Below are 21385 nucleotides of genomic sequence, written 5' to 3'. Positions count from 1 at the left end.
AACTGGACTTACTAGCAGCTTCTGCAGGAGGGAGTTTTCTTATGTTTTGAGCACAGCTTCCCTCTGGTCTGTGGTGAGTCCTGTGGCACTCAGGATGCATTGTCCCAGGCCTGGGTACTGCTTTAATCATCACTATATTTGATGACATTAATTTATTGTGCACATTCAGGGAGAAGAAGGATTTTTATTTAAGGTGTAGTCCAGCTAATTTGGCAGAAATCCTGGTGGCTGCAGAATGTTTTTGCAGTAACAAAGTTGCTGGCTGTCCCAAAGCCTGTCAGGACAGAAGGTGTAAGCAGGAGAGTCCCTTGTTCTCTTGGCTTTTTTCTAAAGCTATGCTGTGATATTTTGCATAGCATCTCATAAATCAGTGGAGCCTCTTGGGGCTTGATACAGTGAGGATGTGATGCTGCTACAGAGCCTACAGGGTTAGAGATGGTTAGAAAAAAGAGGAATCACTGACAGAGCAGCTCTCACATCAAAAACCCTGGTTTCATGGACATGAGACATACTAGAGAGGTTTGTTGGTCATTTTGAGTTTTATAGGGGGAACTTGTCCAAAATGCAAGATGCCTGGTAGCCCTTGTGTCCCCATGCTTACTGATTTCCCAGTGGGGAGACAGCATCAGCCTTACCTCATGGGCACCTGCTGCCCATGCTGGTGTGTCCAGTCGTCAAAGCTGGGGTACGTTTATCCCTGCTCTAGATTTAGTAGCTTTTGTAATTTGTTTTGTATTCCCTTTTTTTTTTTTTTTCCCCATTATTATTTTGGAGGCCTCTATTCTAATAACCTTTGCTGGCCAAGAAGCCATCACCTCTAGCTGTTAACACGTGCAAGTATTTTGATGCTCCAAAAGGTCAGACTGCATTTGACACAGTTGTCCTTTCAGAAAGGAAACTTGAGGCATTTTTTTCTTTTCTTTTTGTGATTTATTTTTATCTTTTCTAGGAGGAATGTCACCTTGAATTCTGAGATTTTATTGGTTGAAAAAAGAAACTTAAGTGATTTGAAGAACTCTATCATATAGAGCTAGACATTACATAATATTCCGTTTATATATTTGTAAGTGTAAGGTCATAGATTTTTGGGTTATAGTTGAGTATGACTCAACTTGTTTTGGAAAAAAGAAGACTTTCCTGGAGGTTGGAAAATCTCCTCTGAAGCCTTTTCTCTCTTGAGTAAATATGTGCAGTTATAATTAGACAGTTTTGTTAAACATGCATTATGTAACCAAAAGCCTGGAACAGCTCCAATGCCATTTCTCTCTATTGTGTAAATATGTAATTAGGGAAGATTTTTTCCAGTGCTGCTGCTGATTACATTTTCCTCAGTCATGCAAGAATGGGATTTTTCTGCTCTCAGATGTACTGCAGTCTGAGCTCTACAGCAAGCCCTGATGCAACGTATTACTCTCACTTTCCCAATGGTGAATTCCTTGACCCCTATTAATTTGTTTGGGTCTCACCTTGTTTCAAATGGGGCAGAACCCATGTGAAATCTGACATATCAGTCTAAGTGAACAGTAGGAGCTAACAATGGCACTGAGCATAGTGATGACAGTAAAGTTTCCATCTTGTGGGACCAATCAGAGGAGCATAACTTAGAGGACCAGATCCTTCAGTGTCCCATGTGTATCAGAGCACGTCCCTGGTGCAGAGCTGTGCAGAGCCACTGCCGTTGTTACCTCTGCTGAGAAGATTAAGGCTTAATAGGTGCTGTGGCTGCACTTTACTTGTGCTTGAGGAAGGCAGTGCAGATCTTCTATCTCCTGCCTCTAGCAGCCTTTATTTGTGAAGATGTGAGCCCTGAATTCTGGCAGCTCTGGTTGCTCACAAGAGGAGCTAGTTGTGAACTTTGAGGGTATAGGAGGAAAACTCACCTTCGCGACCTACATCTGGCCCATTTGAGTAGAGATACCTTATACCTTTAGACAGAACATGCTTTTGAGAAAGCCTTTTTTTTGGCATAGTGCATAGAAATATAGATATTTTTGTGTAAGCTTTGTGACACTGCTGATAGAATGTCCTAGAGTATGAAAATACAGCAAAGATGATCAATATGGAGGATGTCAGCACAGGACAGACACCAGCTTGATTCAGTATTAGTATGAATTAGTTGTGATTTTGCAAAGAGCTTTCTAATGGTGAATTTTCATGTTTAGTTGTACTTTTGAAGAAGAGTGAGTAATTTTGAGGATTCACAATGCTTTTGTGAATCCTCATCTTTTTTATTATTTCTGGCTTGGATTGTGTTTCCCCAAGATGTTGTTCCTGTTAATGATCACTTTGAAAGACCTTTATGATTCAGGAGGCAGCTAAAGTTTTTTAAAAATGTAATTAACATTTTAGTGAACTTCTGAAATAATTCATGCAGAGATGAGCTATGAGGAGCTCAGTGGACTGGAATCTGTTGTGATCACCACTGATACAGAGCAGTATCACACTCCTGCTGATAATTACAAATCGGTGTTCTCAGACTGCTTGCCAGGTTTGTTTCTGTTGTCCCATAAATAAACTGCATCAGTGTATTGTTATCATGTGTATCAGTATTGAAATCATCTCACCTCCTCAAATGGAAGACATTAAAAAGCATTATATGTGTGTTTTGAACAAATGGAGCTGTTGCTCCTGATAACTGCAGAGCACTACGGCTTATCTCAGTAATAAAATTGATTTTTAAAAACAGAATGATTGAACTTTTAGAGATAATGTGTTACTTCAGAGTTAAAGCAGAATTGTTTATTTAAAATAAAACCATCCATCTTTAATCTATTGTAATTTTTTGAACATATGAAAATAGTAGGTGCTAGTAGAATAAAGGTTCATGCAAATTAAGAATTAAAGCCAATGACAAAGTTCATCAAAAGACTCTATAAAGTGATCCCATGATGAGAAATGTACCCTCAGTGCCTGGAAATTGTCTCAGATATGAAAGGACGTATGTCCTGTCCACTTTCAATAATGATACAGTGTGGCAATGTGTTCTACAGGATCAGTAGCTTAATATGTTTTTAAATATAAATTATAAGTAAGTAGACTGTATATCTATTACTTTAGTTGCTACGGTAGTGAACTAAAACAGTAGTGAGCTGGAGATACTAACATTTTCCTGGAACACAAAATTACTTCAAATACTCAGTGCTAGAGAGGACTGAAATTTAATCACATTAAAAAGGAAGAGACCAAAAATTTCCAGTTCTGATTCATTGTTGATGTATATCCATTGTCAATACAATATAATATATATAATATTATAATATATAATAATATAATATAAAACATATACAATAGTAGCAGAAATTTGAGTTATTCATGCATTTCATTGCCTCCCAATTTAACTGTGTGAATTGTGGTTGTTACTGTGAGAGCTCAGTGGTATCCTTGCTCATTGCAGAAGCAGTCCAGCAGCAGATGGAAAATTAAGTGCAGGACACAAAATGTGCAGGAGGTGTGCCATTATACAAGTCTATATGTCTCTAAGGTAATCTTACTTCCATTTCTTTCTCTTTAGCATGTGATAAACAAACAAACTGTCCAGCAGCAGCTTTTGGTAATCGCTGCTTTCCAAATTTCAAGCATGATTATTTACCTGGAGATTTGGAAAACCACAATTAAACAATTTTTTTTTTTTTTTTTTTTTTTTTTTTTTTTTAATTCTCCAACTCTATGTTCTGGGTTTGCTTTTTGGGTGTGCTTTTAGGTGTATGTGTAACACAAGGAGGAATCAAAGCCAGGACTGAAACATCACGAGCTTTGAGGACTGTCCAGGTTTGTTGAGCTGCACTGTAGCAGCTGGATGCCTAAGCAAGCGCAGGTAAATGGTATTAAAACTAAGAAAAACAAAGCTAAAAGAAAGAGAATAAGACAAAGTGACTAACTTGTCTGAAAGGGTTTTGGAGATCAGAGACACAGCACACCCTCACATCTGTACCAGCCCTTTTGGACTGAAACACTGGGAGGATCCTTGTCCATTCCATCCTTCCTATTCTGCTTCCTTCATAATCGATACATTTCTAGTGCCAGAGAAAATGTGAAACTATTTGACGGAAAAAGCTGCCCTCTGTTAAGTGTCTTGAGAGCTTAAGGCAGTTCTGTTACTTGAACTGAGCAATTCACCTTAAAATAACAGCGTGACGTTTCCCTAGAGAAATGAAATCCAAAGCCTGATCTGTCATAACTAATAAAAGCAGAACTTCGTCAGTCAAACAGTCAGCAAAGACCTCAGGGAGAAAGGAATTAATGGGTTTTCTTAATGTGTTGCTGTTGTCTGAACATGTGCTATACTGTTGTTGATCTAAGAATGAATAGTGGCACAGCATTCTTGCAGTGACGCTTTTTGTTGTTTTTAGTTATCAACTAGTGCAATCTTCAAAAGAAAAAAGTCATTAATTGCACTGGAAATAAATTTCCTCATTTAGAAAGGCTCAAACAATGTACATTATGTGAATTATTCATAATTGACATCTCAATGTATTTCTCATTCAAGAAACTGGAGATGATTCAATTATTTTGGATTTGTTGCGATACATATTAGTCCACAGTTAAGGAAAAAAAAAAAAAAAAGCTATTTTATTTTATTTTATTTAAAATAGTAAGTAGAGTTTAGCATAGAAATTGTTTACACACTGATACCTCTGCATCTGAATCATTTACAAATGCTTCAAGGTGCTGAAAACCACCAGAAGTGCATATCTTCTGTGACCAAAATTCAAAAGTCAAAAGTTTTTTTCTAATCCTGTGCTGTGACTTTATTTTTCTGTATTACTCAGGGTATATTTACTAATAAAAATACATTTTCTCACAAGATGAAATGAGTTCATAAATGTATCTAATCACTAACAACTATTAAATGGAATTCACAACATTCTACGTTACAGACATTTTAGCACATCTCAGAGAATACATTTTTGTGTTCAATATCCTTCAGACTTCTTTTTTTTTTCCCAGGCTTAAGAAGAGTTCTGTGACAAAGACGTAGTTCAGCACTTTTCCAGTTACAGAGGAAACATGAGCAGTACACACATATGAGACACTTCGGTCTCGTGAGAAGCAGATCTCGCAGGGTTTCCTGGAGAGGATCAAGAACCACTGGAAATATTCAGATAATTAACTGGAAATCATGAAAGCAGACTGTCTGGCAGGTTCTGTTTTGAATAAACTTTGGATTGAAAGTGAACTTTTCGGGTAAGTATGTGAACAGGCTTATTATCTCTATCCATACTTCACAATTAGACAGGTCTATAAACAGTTTCATTAAATACTGAGATGCAAAAAGTCATGTCCTGTTCCTAAGAGATACAGATCACACAGCTAGTCTTTGTTCAGGCACTGTTGCACTGGAATTAATTTTCAGGACAGCCATTCAGTCTGTGTATGAAACAGTGAAGTAGAGAAAATAAGTTCTACGTGTGCTTAGTGAATCACCTCTATCTGCAGGAGGTGATATGCTCTTCTGACAACCTCATTTGTGAGCACTGTTATATTCCACCAGGACACTGAAACTGAGTCACTGTGAGGCGGTAAAATTCCCAGAAGTTGGCATGCAGTGTTGGATCTCACAAGAGATAAAAAATAGTCCTGACTTTTGCCATTAGGTGTGAACATGGTACAAGACACATATTTTTCAACTGGTCTTTCTTTCAGTGCCATGATAAATTCTGTATGCACCACATGATGTGGTCAATCACCCACAGAAACCTTAACAGGGACAGATTGTCACCTGTAACAAACCATAAATTAACTGAGATACCACTCAAACAAACTGGGGAAGGAGACAGAGGTACAGATCTTGTTTCTGTTGTGAAGGAGTGATCTCCAAGTAAAATGCTGTTGATTAGAATTATGGAAAACATATCACATCAGAATACACTGGAAAATGATTAAAACTATTACCAAAAATGCAAAGTCCAGGTAAAACTACATTTGTAATTAAATGTCAGCAGTGAGAGAAAACCCAAAAAGTTCATGTTCTTTGTGAGATCTTTATAAAGATTATCTGAAAGTTGATGAGTGTACAGAAATATCACTTCAGAGGCTGTGGCAAAGACAAATAAAAGAATAGTGTATTTTTAACTGGAACAAAATATTTAGGATAGAAGCAGAACATATCTTTCTCTGTAACAGAAAAAAATTGTGTAGCATGAATAAAGTATAATTACATATTCACAAGGAAATGTTTTTACCACAGGTGGGAAGATATCACTTCAGGCTCTTGTAATGCAAACATAAGTGTAATATCAGATATTCATTAACACATTACTTGATCAGTTTAAATCTATGCTTGTGTTTAGTTCTAACAATTATTTAAAATACATTTAATAATGTCAAGTTATATGTACATGTTTATACTAAACAGATGGAAAACATATGAAAAGATTCTAAGAAGTAGTTTTTTTAAGACTGCAGACAGTTTGAGGCTCCATTTCCAAACTCAGCATCAGATGGGTTTCTGCTCTCTTATTTTAATAGATCTTTTTTGTGTTGAAAAACCTAGCACAACCTAGATTTGAACAGGGGCATGTGTTTAGGCTGTAGCATGTTCCCATTTGTTTTGCTGTCTTTTTTGTCATTCTGGGATGAGATATCTGCTCTTTCATTCCACAGACTTATCCTCAACACAAGACAGCATCTCCTATCTTCTCTGCCTCCTCCATGTAGGACCAATGTAATATATTTCAGTTTCATCTGTAATCTTCAGAGACAGTTTAATTTAAAGTAAAATTAGGCAAGTATCAACAAAGTATTTGCATGCGATAATAAAATTACTCCAGAAATCTGCCAGAAGTCCATAACAGCCTAATTGTCAGTTATAATTTCACTGTGTCTCCTACAGAGATTAAGGTGTTCTATTTTTTCAGGGCTATGTCAATTCAGAAACCTGGGCATTGCAAAGAAAGGCATGTAAAATGCTTGCTAATATACTTTTCATATTGATTTTTATATAAATTATAAGAACTTTCTGAAGACATTGTCTAAGAATAGATGAAAAACAAGACCCCTCAGCATGGTCTTACCCACCTTCAGTGCTGTGGGCCCTAAGGCTGAGGAGATGCAGGGAGCGAGGAAGCAATAGAGAGGAGCACGGTGTCAGTGAGACTGCTAGGACAAGTGGGGTTATTCATTGTTGTAAGAACTAGTGAACAGCAAGTGGTTTTCATACAGTCTATAAAGGGGGTAGGTTTGTGTGTGTGTTTTATTACTGTGAGACTTTTTGTAATTCAAAGGAGAAAGTGTGAGACATGGGAATAGTCTTCTAAGGACTTTATGACCTCCGTCTATTACAATGTCAGCATAGAATTCATACCATCTTTATGGTACTTGTGACTTTTATATTGAACTATAATTCTGTACCCACTTTGAGGTATTCTATTCACAGTGGTGAATTTTATTCCCAAGTGCTAGGAAGAAATAACAATGTGCTCTGAGATTAACCAACTACTTCAGTGTAATACTGGTAGACAAATTATTATCATCTTTTCCATGCAACATTCCTTACACCTTGTACATAAGCTGCATGCATTTTGTTCCCATAATGCAGAATCCTAGGAAATAGCTTATGCTTTGAGGGAAAAAAAAATGCCATCGAGTGCCTTGAAGCCAGATCAGTGCAGACTTGTGGTCCTGCTACCTGCCACTTCCAGAATAGCTTTTTGGATCAGTTCTCCATGGAAAGAGCCATCCTCATGCCTGCTGAAAGGTAAAAATATATCTTAGAATGATGTTTGCTTTGTAGAAAGAATGAATATATTTTGTTGTTGTTTGGTGCCACCTGTTAAACAAACTTCTCAGCACCCCTTAAAGCTCCACAGACTATTGCCATGAGCAGTATGGCTTAATATATTTTAGGAATAAAGCCTGATGCAAAAACACAGCTCCATTTAGATTATACTTTCATGCATCTGAAGAATTATTTTAAAAGCTTTTTGAACCTCTTATGAGAATCAACTTGATTTCCTCAGGATTTTACTCAGAACTGCAATCAAAATCTCTTAAGAACGGGGCTCATTCTAATTGGCATACTTAATTCTTAATTGTGACTCAGAGGTGGTAATGTATTTTAAGAATAATGTTTCAAAGAAGGAATGTTTTTTTTTTTTTTTTTTTGTTTTTTGTTTTTTGTTTTTGTTTGTTTTTGTTTTTTTTTTCCCTCAAGAACTGTTATGATGGTTAGTTGGTTAGTTATTTCTTCAAAATCACTCTGTTGCCCCAGAATGTATCCATTACTAATACTTGCAAAATCTGAAACCCTTGCTGGTCTTTGTGTTCTTCAAAGTTTCAGTGAGCCCAGCACACAGTCAGGTTTCAGAAAAGGATTTGGGCTCTTGTTTTCCACTAATAATAATCCTGCAAATGGGACTGAAATCCTCAAACAAACACTTATACTTGCAAAAGAAGTGATCCATGGATCATTTCATGCAGGTACTTGAAGCATTTCTTTGTCTCTAAAGTCAGATCTTTGTGCAATAGGTGCTTTATAGCTTCATATGTAGCTGCTGCAAACACCTACATGACTGTTGTTTTTCCTCCCCACCCTTTTTTTTAAGTTCAGTTCATCATGGAAGTATTGTTTTTAAATGTACTGTTTTGACTCAGGCTGAAATATGGATCATTGGAAAAGGAGTTTCCCAACCATCTTCTGACATAAACCAAAATTTCTAGTATAAAATTAGGCATTCACCTAGTCATCATCTATGTTGCAAGGTAATTTCTCATCCATCTTCCCCAGCATACTGGTGTCTCATGATTGGTCTTCTCCTGTTCAGTTATGAGATGCTGTGAGGTGTTAAATTCTAGTGGAACTCACACTGAAATGTTCACACAGAAAATTTAAAGTTGCAGATATATTACCTTAGGGTAAAAAACTTCAAACTCTAAAACACTTATCCTCTAGGGATTTGAAATCTACTGTCTAAGGATGTTTATTTGTTTTTATTGTCTTTCACAAATCACTTAACAGTACAGAAACTTGTCCAGAGGCCCACAAATGGATGGTTGAAAATACCTCACTAGAGTAAAATAGAAATGTTGTGACCTCAGTTTTGCTGTTAGACTGGGTGCTATTTTTGATGCAAGTAATTCTGAACAGCATGAATGAAGGGAAGACATACTTCTGTGGAATGCAAGCACAAATGAGGAAATGTGTGTGGTAAGTTCTAAGAGAGAATGAGCTTGGCTCACACAGAAATGCAGTTTTTACATATGTTATCATGGATGGAGATTTGATGAATTATAAACTTTTATACACGTAACACTCATTTCAGTATCTGAGAAGTTTGAGATGTTTGTTGGAAGAAGTCAACAAGTGACAAATATAGGTAGAATGCAAGACACACATTAAAGCTTGTAATACAATAGTAGTTTACTATGGAATAAACATCATAAATCATAACATCAGAAGGAACATTTCTCAACCAGGCAGATTCAATATTCCTTTCTTACATTCCAACTTTTCTAAAAACCTAGAATAATCTTTTCAATTTTCTGCACATGCTATTATGATTTTTTTGCCACTTATCCAGTTTAATTTGTCCATATGCTATGTATCTTCTTAAATAACAGACTCATTTTATTTTCTTCTTTCTCCATTAAATAAAACTTATCACCCCTTTTCTAACCACAGTTGACTTTTGACCCAGACAAACCTCCTAAATACTGAAAAATATCCAAAATCCTTCTCTACTTCTTATAAAAGTGATATTTCATTAATTCACAGGATTTTTCTAACTTTTAATGAGGACTTGGCTTTCATCAGTTCTGTTTCAGTGAAAGCAACATTTTGCTCAAAGATGAGTAGCCCCCAAAAAGGGGAAGAAATAAATTTAAAGCTTTAATTTATGAAGAAAATGTATAAAATAGAACATTAGTTGGATTTAGGTATCTTTTCAGAATTTTAATAAGAAAAGTCATGAAGCTTATGAAAGAGAAGAAGTCATATAATATACAGTGATTCTTCAGGGGTATAACCTCCTCTCCCCCTTTGCATGTAACTTTAATACGAGTCAAGCACAAACCAGGATAAGGAAATAGTCTTTTAAAAGCCATTTTCCTGGATGATAAATGTTTTTCCAGTATTTTCAATTATCATAATATATTAAATATATTAGTCCCTACTTGAGGACTACATAATAAATTTACAGGCATTTATTTATTTTCTTTGTCTTTAGCATAGAATATATTTGCCATATGAAACAAGAAGGATATACTGTATCATGGATGTCCTGGTTAGTTATAGTAAGAAAGCTTTACTAACCGAGTAGCTCTTGGAAACATGTCCAGAATTATCAATAACAACTGAAAAAATAAGCAGGAGTAAAAACAGAGTTGTCTTGCAATGACTTACGCGAAGATACTGTCAGTCTTTATAGAATGAAACTAAATGTAGACAAACATACATAGCACACTAAGGGTTTGTCCATCATTTTTTCCTGCTGTTTAGTAGAAAGATAGATAAATAGAAAGAAAAAAATATGTCTAGAAAAAATATGTTTCGCTTTTCACATCACTTATGTTTGTAAAGTTCTTACAGGTTTTCTAATTTTTCAAATACTGTTGTTTATCTGATCATTAAAAAAATAAAGAAGGATTTCAGGCTTTTTATATTAATATGAAAACAAATAACTGATGTATGAGTAAACAGTAATTATATTTTTTAATATGGTTGAGCAGAGCTGGTAGCAATTCAGTGCAATTCTGTGAAACAGAAGTGATTTTTATTTTTTTTTTTATGAGAGTCATTATATGATATTTTAATTCTCTTTCACAAAACCTCTGTTTTTCTTTTCCTTATTTCTTGACTGAGCAAAAATTAAGTGATTTCTATGAAGCTCCCATGTAGTAGCAATTTTTCGAGTCAAAAGGACGTTACAATTTTTCTTTTAGCTGCTCAGTGTGCTATAAGAAATACTCTTATATCAAGCTGGAAACACAGCTGATCAATGACTGTGTAAAACAAGGGTATGAAAAATGTTTGGCATCTTCCATGACTTGTCTTGAAGAACCAAACATCTTTTGCCATAGATTTATGAGATTTATTTGTTGTACATATTTTACTTCACATTGCTTTGAGAAACGTTAACAGTGTTCAGGCCTCTGGAACAAAGATAAAACCTAGATATGACATTGGAAGGCTTCTCATTGTTTTGGATTGTGATTTGATGACCTCTGGAAGAAATTTAAGAGAAAGTTCATTAGTAAATAAACTTTGTTGCCATGAAGTGTTAAGAAGAAATATCTTCAAAAAAGGGATAGATGTGGCACAGAAAGACATCATTTAGTGGTCATGGTGGTAATAGGGTGACGATTGGACAAGATGATCTTAGTGGTCTTTTACAACCTTAATGATTCTATGATTCTGTGATTCAGTGATTAAATGATTCTGTTAGTTTTTGAAGCATCTTTCCATTGAAAAATGTTAATGTTGCAGAAAGAAAATATAAATATTTTTACTTTGGGCATTCAGTTTTTAAAGAAAAGATAAAATATTTCATTGAATGCTTCATTTGGAGGGACCAAATCTCAGCTGAGGGCTTTGGAATGCTGCTGTGCAGAAAAGTGGTGTTCCACTTTCTGTAGTGGATGAAAAGCATACTTATGTTTTCTTTTTAGACAAGAGTAAGATTTCTGAGCATTTGTATGAACTCTATATGAGTTCTCAGGAGCTGACTGATTTATACAATCTATTGCTCTGGATAGTATATGACAGACTTCTTGCCTAGTGGTGGTAGCATTTAATTATATTTAATAGACTGGAGAATGTTTTCAAGTCTGTGGATGTCATGGCATTGAATGGTTTATGTAGGAAATAAATCCCATGAGATCCAGAGACACAGAAACTTGAAAATGCAGAAACTTGAAATAAACTATAAATTTAAATGTATTTAAATAAGTTATTGTGTTGAATACACAGAAGAAAAGCTGGTTTTCATAGAACGATATATGCACCAATGTCACAAACATTAAATATTAGAAAGAAAAACTGTGAATGTAGGAATTTCTAAAGTGCTTGGCATTGACCCAGGTCTGCAGGCATTGAAGTTATTGGAAAATTCTTCCATTGTATTCTGTAGATAGGCCAGCTCTGAAGGCTTTTAAATATATCCTCTGTAGTTGATTTGATAGAGGCAAGATTTATGCATCATAATGCATCAATGAACAAATGGCACACTTTGAGTAAAAACCTGAGTCTGAAGAAAGAGCCCTTCCAATTTTCCTATTTAACTCTTCTGGTAACAACTGGAGAATTGCAAGAATTTAAACAATTAACAGACTCAATTAACTCACTCAAAATTTAATAAAAGCAAAACCCTTTTTCTTTTAAATATGAAAATAGTCTATTACAGTTTTGCTATTAATTTCTTCATCATTTCACATAATCTTATAAAAGCCTTGGTCTGGGTGCTTGATAGAAATACAGAAATACAGAAATACAGAAATACAGAAATATATAATAGTATCCAATAGCTCTGTAGATCCAAGAGCTGTGAGAAACAGAGAAACATCTACAAGTTTTAGGTTACCCTTTCTTAGCTTTTCCTTTACATACATACTAGTGTAAGTAAGTTGTTATAAGTTTTGTAAGGGAATGCTCAAACCATGTGGATTGAGTTGATACATGAAATGTATCAAAATCTTCAGGATTTGTTTGGATACTTGTTAGTGTCTCAAGGGCCTGTATATTTTTCCATTGCATTAGGAAGCAGTTTTCCATTGCATTAGTCAAACTCCTTAAGTGCTGTATTGTATTGAGTGTTGCTATATTGAAAATAATATTTCTAACATATAAAGAATTACATTTGAATGTTAAAAATTGTTTAATCGAGCTTATCTTAGAGCTTTTTTCCTCTCCACCTTAGAGAATAAGTTAGTATCTAAGATTTTTAAATGATAGCATTTTCAGGGCCCTGAAAATATGGCTTAAACTCTACTTAGTAAAATAAAAAGTTTAAAAGATAACCAGGAGAACAAATAGACAGTAAACATTTTCTGAAATGTATGAGATTGCCACTACTTGTAAAATGTACACACTAATTGGCTATACTAATTCAACTGGATAGCTCCCCAAGTTTTATTTTTAATAGCAAATAAATAATTATTAGGAATTTTCCAAACAAAAACTATCCACAAAAGCAAGAAGCAGAAAACTAGTAACGAAGCCTGAGCAGTGATCAGCATCAACACTTCAATTTTTCTTAATGCTTACTATCAAAACAAAACGAGCAAACAAAAAAAAGATATCACAGGAACATCAAGTTTCATGAGATGTAACAGGTTTGTGATGTGGATGGGATAATACTCTCATATCCCTTATTTGGTAAGATCTGACCTCATTTGGCCTGGAGATCTGGCCTTTCCAGAGGCTGTCTCAGCACAGTGCTGAGCAGGGCTTTGGGAAGGAGGACCACCACCAGCAAAGGCAATAGGAAATTCCTGTTCCTGCCACAGAGAGAAGCACAGGTCCTGTGGTTCCCATGTCCCAGTGGTCAGCAGAGGAAGGTGAAGGTGGAGACAAGTAAAGTGAGGCAATGTGCTGCAGAAAAGGTACAGAGCTTGGTGCTCAGATGCCATCAGTGCATTTTCTCTTTTCTGAGATGCCAGTTTGGCTGCATCTGATCATCAGTAATGAAGTCTGGGAATGAAATTGCTTTTGATATTTGCTGATGTGAACATTACTAAAACAGCATTTAAAGATAAGGCAAGGTAATTTTAGAGATGTCTCCTGTAGATACCCAGAATTGCAAAGATCATTAATCTTTCTTCACTTCCCAGTTCTTCCTAAAGGGACTCTCCATTTTCTCATGAAGTGATCAAAAAATTCCCTAAGGAAGTCTGTCAGAAAGAGCTATTTCAGAATCTCATGTTTTTCTCAGAACAATTCTAGCCCAAGGATGGCAGCTTGCACAGTGGGACCAGGATTCCAGCTAGATCATGTCACCTCATGTCATGTTGTAGGTCCTGCTTGGACATCTTAAGGCATGCACTGCTCTGCCTCCTTTATGACCAGTCAAGCTCATAAGTAGGTATCCAAGGTCCTCTGTGCCTCAAGTAACCCTCTCTTTTCATTTCCTCACTTCTTTATAAAATTAGTATTGTTTGACTTACTGCCTAGAAATTTTAGAATATGGATAGGAAGTTAAAAGAAATTACAGATTAAATTGCCTGAAATTATAACTGCAAACATGACATAAAATGTCTTTAATTTAAGGTATGGCCCTACTAGTTTTACTCAGTGAATTTCTGCCAGTGAAATGGTATCTAAGCAGAAAAGTTCAGTTCTGTGGCTTCCTTATGTCTCCTTCTATAGAATCTCAGAAAAACCTTGAAATACAACTGGATTTGGTTCAGCCAAAGTTACCAGTTACTTTGCTTGTTTCCTTGAGCTTTCCCGACCTTGGGCTTGCTCTGCCAGCACAGGAGGACCAGGGCTTCAGCCAGCCAGGATGAGGAGAGAAGAAGGTGAGAAGGGGAGACCAAGTGGGAAATGTCCCACCCATCTCTGCTTTTACAGAGACAAATCCGTAGTCAGGCTCCATCAGGGCTAAGTCAGAAAGCAGAAACAACTCTGTCAGAAACTTCTGAGATAGCAAAGATTCTGTTTCTCAAACAAGCTATTTTGGATATAGCTCTACTTTCTTTTCTTCTTCTTTTCATTTTGTCTTTGTTTTGTCCCTTACATCTCCCTCCCCAATCCATCCCTCAAAACATGTTTGAAGAGCTGTCTTGTTCTTTATTCAATTCTGAATGCACTACTAACATCTTGGTAAAATACTCAGTTCTTCCTGAACAAGCTTTTGTGCCACCCCAAGATCCTTTCCTTGCCATCCACATTGGCTGCTGAGAAATTTCCTCTTACTATGCACTGAGTAGATGTAAATCTATTTAGCATAATAGCAGTAGATTTTCCTGCTGTGTATTACAGTATTGGAAACCTTTTAAATATCCACAAAGCTGAACCATTTTATAATCATCTCTTCTGTTCTCCTTAGTACCTTAAAATAATTTCTGAGTTGAGCCAGCTAATATCCTCCTGCTTAAGTGTTTCTGAATCCACTTCAATTGTGTGTGCACGGAGGGAGGGTTTCCTCCACACTTTCGTCTTCCATCCCTGTCATTCAATGTTCCAGTCCAATGATTTTTCCATTTCTGTTTCCAGTGAGCTCATTTTAAAGTTCCAAATGGCTCTTTACATTTATATCCTCTGTTCATTTCTTTCATTTCCATTTCTTTTCTTTCTTTTTTTCATGTCATTATTCATATTAGGATGTGTCACTATCTTTCATCTAACACATTACATCCCCCTTTTTTTTTTCTCCTCTATGTAACTGAAAGCTTTTAAACACACATTTTGACTTCTGCAATCAATTTGCTATCTTTTTTCTTTTTCCAGAAAAGAATCTTTTTTGTCCTTTTACTTATAAAAAATCAAGAATTCCCAAACACAAAATTGCTCACAGGGTAGCAATCTCAACTTAATCTTGTAAAGTTTTAAGATAAACATATTCTGTGTCTAAAAAAAACCTGAGATACACTCAGCCCATCTTTTCTTAAAGGTCATCTTCCAGCCTGATCTTGATATAAAAATTCATTTTTAATGTTTTTTTTTCAGTGTTTATTCTGTATCTTGAATGAATACAGATAAGTACTTCTAATAAATTAGTACCGAGAGATTCTTTTCCAGCCCAAATGGAATGGAATGTGACAGCCTTCCTAGGAGAATAGGGGAAAATGGGTACTACGTTACAATGGATTTGCAAAGTCTGCTTTTCAATGAGATGTCCTGAAAGTACAACAAATATTTCAGACTCGAAGGATCCATGGCATGAACTGCTCTAAGAATGGATTTTAGCAATTAAGATTTTCAAACTCAGAAAAAAATGTTAAGCAAATGCTGAAGTTTGTGAGCCAAGCACACAAAACAGTGTTGCGAGATTTCAAAATTAGAGAACCTCAAAGGAGTAGGACAGATAGGAGGATAATGGATTCCCCACCAGTGATAATAAATCATACGTAAGTGTTCCATCTGTGTGAAAAGACTAATAGATATTTCACTACCCAAAGGCCAAAGGAAATGTTGCCTCAGATTCTACTTTATTGTATATTTATTTCTATGCCTGTTTGGAAATTATCATCTATGTCTTCTCTTCTTGGTCCAGAAATTAGCTCTGAAAGAATTGAGATAACTTGTTTCCAAAAATGTTCCAGTTCAGAAAATTGGGCCTGGGTTGTAGTTCTCTTCTGGGAGAATTGAAGTGCTGCAAATTGGAAGAAAATGCCAGATACTGTTGTTAATGCAGGCTCACAGCTTCTGAAGCCTTGTTTGCATTCAAGTACTTCCCTTCTATGATATGGTAATATGATCAGGTTTTAAAACAGGTAACATAGGAGTTGCAGGAGTTACTTGTTATGAATATTTTATCTTGTGTATTTAACTTGTTTGTTTGTGAACTGAGCATGAAGCATATGAAGGTAGTTGCTATTCATAACTATTCACTAAATAATGACTAAATCACTGAATAAAAATCTTCAGTCTGTGAGCATTTCACTGCAGCTTGCCTGTTTGCAATAGGTGATTGGTCACTTGAAACATAAATCCTTGTTAAGCTTCACTATTTGACAGAAACATTTCTGTAGCAGAGCAAGTGATAAACAGTCAAAATTTTGCCTCACAGATTACTTCTAAAATTAGTATTTGTTCACAGTGTTGGCAGGAGTACTCTCATGTCCTTTGAAAGGTAATATCATCTTAATGAGACTTTTCCTGGATTTTGCTAAAAAGAGGTTCAGTCCTGGCACAAAGCTATGGTAAAGGTGAATTCTGACCTTTAGGCCTCTCCTGCCTCCTGGAGACAGTGTTATTTCCAAGATCAGATGCTAAAGAAAGGTAGAATGAATAATTTCTTCACCACTACAATGCCCTAGATCTATTTTCTCCTTCTGGAACCCTTATCCTCAGCAATCCTACTGACTCATTGCTCTGCATGGCTGGTAGGAAGAGATTATGATGCTTTTGTGCTTCCTACATGTCACTGCTCCTCCTTCCAGTCCATTGGCTGGCAAGTGGGAGAACACAGCATTGTCCCTGAAGCTTGGAGAGGAGCTGGGCAGGGATGCTTGTCCTACTTGCAAGGATTGAGGGCTATTAGCCAGTGGAATAGCTCTGTAGAGTTATACTTCACTGAAAGTGTGCAGCGGAGCATACGTAACACATGGAAAAAAGTTTTTATAGTCTGAAAATCAATTCTCAAAAATATGCAGTTCTACAGCAAATATTTATGTGAGTTGTTCATTTTGAGTATAGTACATGTTTCTCTTTTTCTTATGTCAGTCACTGACTGAAATTTCCCCTGAGAAAGAAATGCAATTTTTTTGGCCAGATTGACTTTGTATAAATATATATCACTATGCAATGAGCTTTTTTTTTTTTTTTTGTGTGTGTGTGTGTGTGTGCCTGGTATAACAGCAGCAATGCAGCAATGTTTTACAGTTGAGAATCACCTCATATTCACAGCCCCAGCCACGAGAGACAAGGGCAGCTGTCTCACACAAGGCTGGGAGCTGCTGGTCCGCCAGGCAGTGGTTCACTGAGGCACTAGCAGGATGGCTGGTCCCTGAGGTTGCCGTACCTGGCCACATGCTACGGTATGTATTAGAGCATCTAATAGATGGTGGTTTCTGTTTATTTAGAAAATAATGATGGATTATATTCTAGTACAGTTTTCTCATCTTGCTGTGTATGGACATATACTGTGGGGGAAAGTGATGCTGAAAAGTGGTCCCACAGATCACATTTACTACTCAGGCGTGAGGCCTGCTGAAGTGGATGATTTGGTAAGTTAAGTATTCTTCCATCAGTAACTGACCAGATGTTAGTGAAAAAGTTTGAGTAACTCCTCAGTATTTCCTATTGGCTGAGCCATCAGGCTGACACAGCCTGTGTACTTTAGAATGTAATTTTGTGCCAAAATATCCATATTAAAATGGGATTCTAGAACAAAAGTGTATACACAGAAAAGATCACTGAGCACAAATTTCCCATCTCCATTTTTTTCCTTCTTTTTTGCTTTTTTTTTTTTTTTTTTCCAAATCGGAAGTCATCAGAGTTGTATTTTTCCCGATTAACACATTCCTTCATCAACTATAATTGCAACCATTAAATTAGATTGCCTCCTGTTAATCTTCCACTGCTTCAATCCTATTATGCAGGGAAATAATGTAAAGTGTCAGAATTAGAAGATGCAAGTGCCAATCTTGAGACTAGAGAAAAATATTGTTTTAATAAAAAGCAATTTAATCATAGTGAACTTTAAAGCAGTGCATAGATGGCATTTTCTTAGATCACCAGAACATGCATAAAATAAATGGAAATCTTTTCATTAACAAGAAGAAATAAACATCATATCAAAGCTGATGGCATTCTCACATGCATCATTTGTATAGCTCAACAGACAGCTTAGAATTAAAAGGAGCCTGAGGCAGAGTTGGAGAAGCAAATAGGAGCACTTGAAGTCTTAATTTATATCTCAATATAAAGTTTATAAGGCTAGATAAAAAAGTATGTAGTGGAAACATTAAGTCCCAGCAGATGAACCAGCCTGATTAATATCTCTTTGAACAGAACTTACATTAAGACAGTTCAGAGGAGACACAGCTGGATTTAAAAGGCAAAAAGCCTGGCACAGCTGCCAGCCTTGACATGAAATGATGGTGGAAGACTTTCTTTAGACCTATCTTATGTTAAAATATGGTATTAATCTTGCAGTGAGTTTTAAAGATCTCATGGTCTGAGTGAATGTATTAGTGTTTGAAGCACTGAAACATTTACAGATCTTCCTACGATTTTTTGAAGACTATCAAAGATTAATTAGCTCTGTGGCACCTTTAGGAAAATGCTGCTTTTTTAAATGCTAAAATAAATTATGAACTGTCCCTAGATTTTTTTTTAGTGTATAGATAAAACTAGTGACCTCTGGACTGAATAATTGATTTCCAGTGCTTCATTCCAGTATCAATCAAATATTTTTTGATGTTTCACATAGTAGGAAGAAAATGGCTTATTTCCAGCATGAGCAGAATTATGTTAACTTTGCTATGAAGTATAAAACATGCATAATTAGAGAAATGACAGAATCATAGAATCCTTAGAGTTGGAAGAGCCCTCTGAAGGCCATCAAGTCCAACTTCCCTGCAATGAACAGGGACAGCACGGCTAGATCAGTTAGCTGAGGGCTTGATCCAGCCTCTCCTTGAAAGTCTCCAGGGACTGGGCATGAACTGGGCAACCTGTTCCAGTGACTCACCATCCTCACTGTAAAAAACTTTTTCCTTATATCTAACCTAAATCTACCCTCTTGGAGCTTGAAACCCCTTGTTCTGTCACCACAGACTCTGCTAAAGAGACTGTCCTTTTCTTTCCTGTAGCTCCCCTTTAGATACTGAAAGGCTGCTATTAGGTCACCTCGGAGCCTTCTCTTCTCCAGGCTGAACAGCCCCAGCTCTCTCAGGTTGTAGGAGAAGTGTTCCATTCCATGGATAATTTTTGTGGCTCTCCTTTGGACATGCTCCAGCAGGTCTATGTCTCTCCTGTACTGAGGACTCCACATCTGGATGCAGAGCGAGGCCTCATGAGCACTGAGCAGAGGGGCAGGATCACCTCCCTCAACCTGCTGGCCATGCTTCTTTTGATCCAGCCCAGGATACAGTTGACTTTCTGGGCTGCAAGGGCACACTGCTGGCTCATGTCCATCTTGCCATCCACCAGTACTCCCAAGTTCTTTTTTTGGCAGGGCTGCACTCAGTCCTTTCATCCCCCACAGCTTGGTGTCATCAGCAAACTCGCTGAGGGTGCATTCAACCCCACTGTCAATGTCATTGATGAAGATATTAAAGAGTATCGGTCCCAGCACTGACCCATGGGGGACACCACTTGTCACTGATCTCCATCCAGACACTGAGCCACTGACCACCACTCTCTGCTGTTTGTTTATTGTATGATTTCTAAGATGGCTTGGGAAAATTTTCATTGGTGGAATCTTAAGAACTGATGTTCACTAAGCAAACAAGCAAATAAACAAGCAAAAAGGAAAGCAAAAGAATTAAGAGCAGGCTATTTATGTCAGTTCACAGCCCAAACATTTTTATTCCAAGGTTTCTCCATCAGTATTTTCACAGTATGATTTTTTCTCCTATAGGTTACCACAAAGTTGTTCTTGGAATTCATTTAGGCTCCCTTTTTAAGCTATTATTATTACAATAGTCACTTTCTCTGCAACAGCAAACGTTCCCTTGACTTTTTTTTCAGATTTGTTGAGGCTATTTCAACCCCTGCAATCCTCCTGTCCTTAGTGCAGCAACCTGGCTGTCCTCCAGCTGTAGCCTGTAGGGACTATTTGATGTCCTCTGCCAGGACAGTTACTTCAGTTGCCAAAGTTGAGGGATGTTTAAATGTACACTATGTTTTTATGACCTTGCTTTTGTGTGTATGTAATTGCAGTTAATGTCCTCAGAATTTTGTGCAGTTTAGGGCAGATGTGGACATGAACTCAGTGATCCTGACTGTGGGAGAGGTGTAGAGCATCTTCTACTCAGATGTGGACATGTTTCAAAGCTGCAGACCCCCGGGTCTTGGACAGGGACTGCTGGGACACCAGTCTCAACTTGCCTCTGGTGCTGCTGGCAACCACTGGCTGACCAGGGGTGCAACCATCCCCTTTGTCCTTTCATGCACGTTGCTGTGAGCTGCTATGAGGAAGATGGGGAGGCTCATATGCATGCCTCTGATCTGCAGTCTGATGCTTTGGTTGTAGACAAATTTGGCTGGTTGTGTACAAAACTTAGGTCATGTAAAATATTACTGACAGCATTTGAAAAGAATAGTCACTGGGTTGTCAGCCAGAGCAGGAATGACCTTAACAGCTAAGGATGAAAAGTAGCTTCTCTGTGGACTGTTCTCTGTTGCAGCATGTATTATTATTTCCATCAGAGTGGCATGCTATTTTATTACCAGTGTCTTGTATTACTACCATAAACTGTCAAATGTAAAAGTACGTCAAATGTTTCATTCGTTTTTTTAATGTTAAACATAGAATCACTTTCTAATGTGGCTCTCACGAAAGAGGTCTCTGGGGATGAATGTAGACATGTATCACTTATGTGGGAAGACCGTTCTTGAAATGATTTGGTTCTTTGGCTCTTGGTGTCAAAAGAGAAAGTAAATCCATTATTATGGGATTTCATAGTCTGAATGGGGTCACTGCTGTTTAGTTATGCATCTTATTTTAGCTTCTTTCCTCTAGAAAGTGGCCATTCAAATAAGCTATCCAAAGTTCCACGTCTTCAAATGTAATAGGACAGAAAACAGGAAAATGGGAAGGATGTCAAAGAGGAATAGTAT

The 21385-nt window shown here is 36.8% G+C and overlaps 1 long non-coding RNA gene across 1 annotated transcript in view; it reads left to right on the top strand.

Annotated features, from left to right (window-relative positions):
- Window positions 1-5294, top strand: part of LOC149918950 (uncharacterized) — a 35249-nt gene extending 29955 nt beyond the window's left edge. The window contains exons 2-4 of the long non-coding RNA XR_016464674.1: window positions 3395-3481; window positions 3701-3814; window positions 4948-5294. This is a non-coding gene — a long non-coding RNA (uncharacterized LOC149918950). The remainder of the gene's footprint in view (window positions 1-3394; window positions 3482-3700; window positions 3815-4947) is intronic.
- Window positions 5295-21385: the final 16091 nt, after the last annotated feature.

This window comes from Phasianus colchicus, chromosome 2 (genome assembly GCF_987193195.1).
Source record: "Phasianus colchicus chromosome 2, bPhaCol1.hap1.1, whole genome shotgun sequence".
Classification (NCBI taxonomy): Eukaryota; Metazoa; Chordata; class Aves; order Galliformes; family Phasianidae; genus Phasianus; species Phasianus colchicus.
The sequence above is the reverse complement of the archived record's forward strand: the minus strand, read 5'-3'. Positions and strand labels throughout refer to the sequence as shown.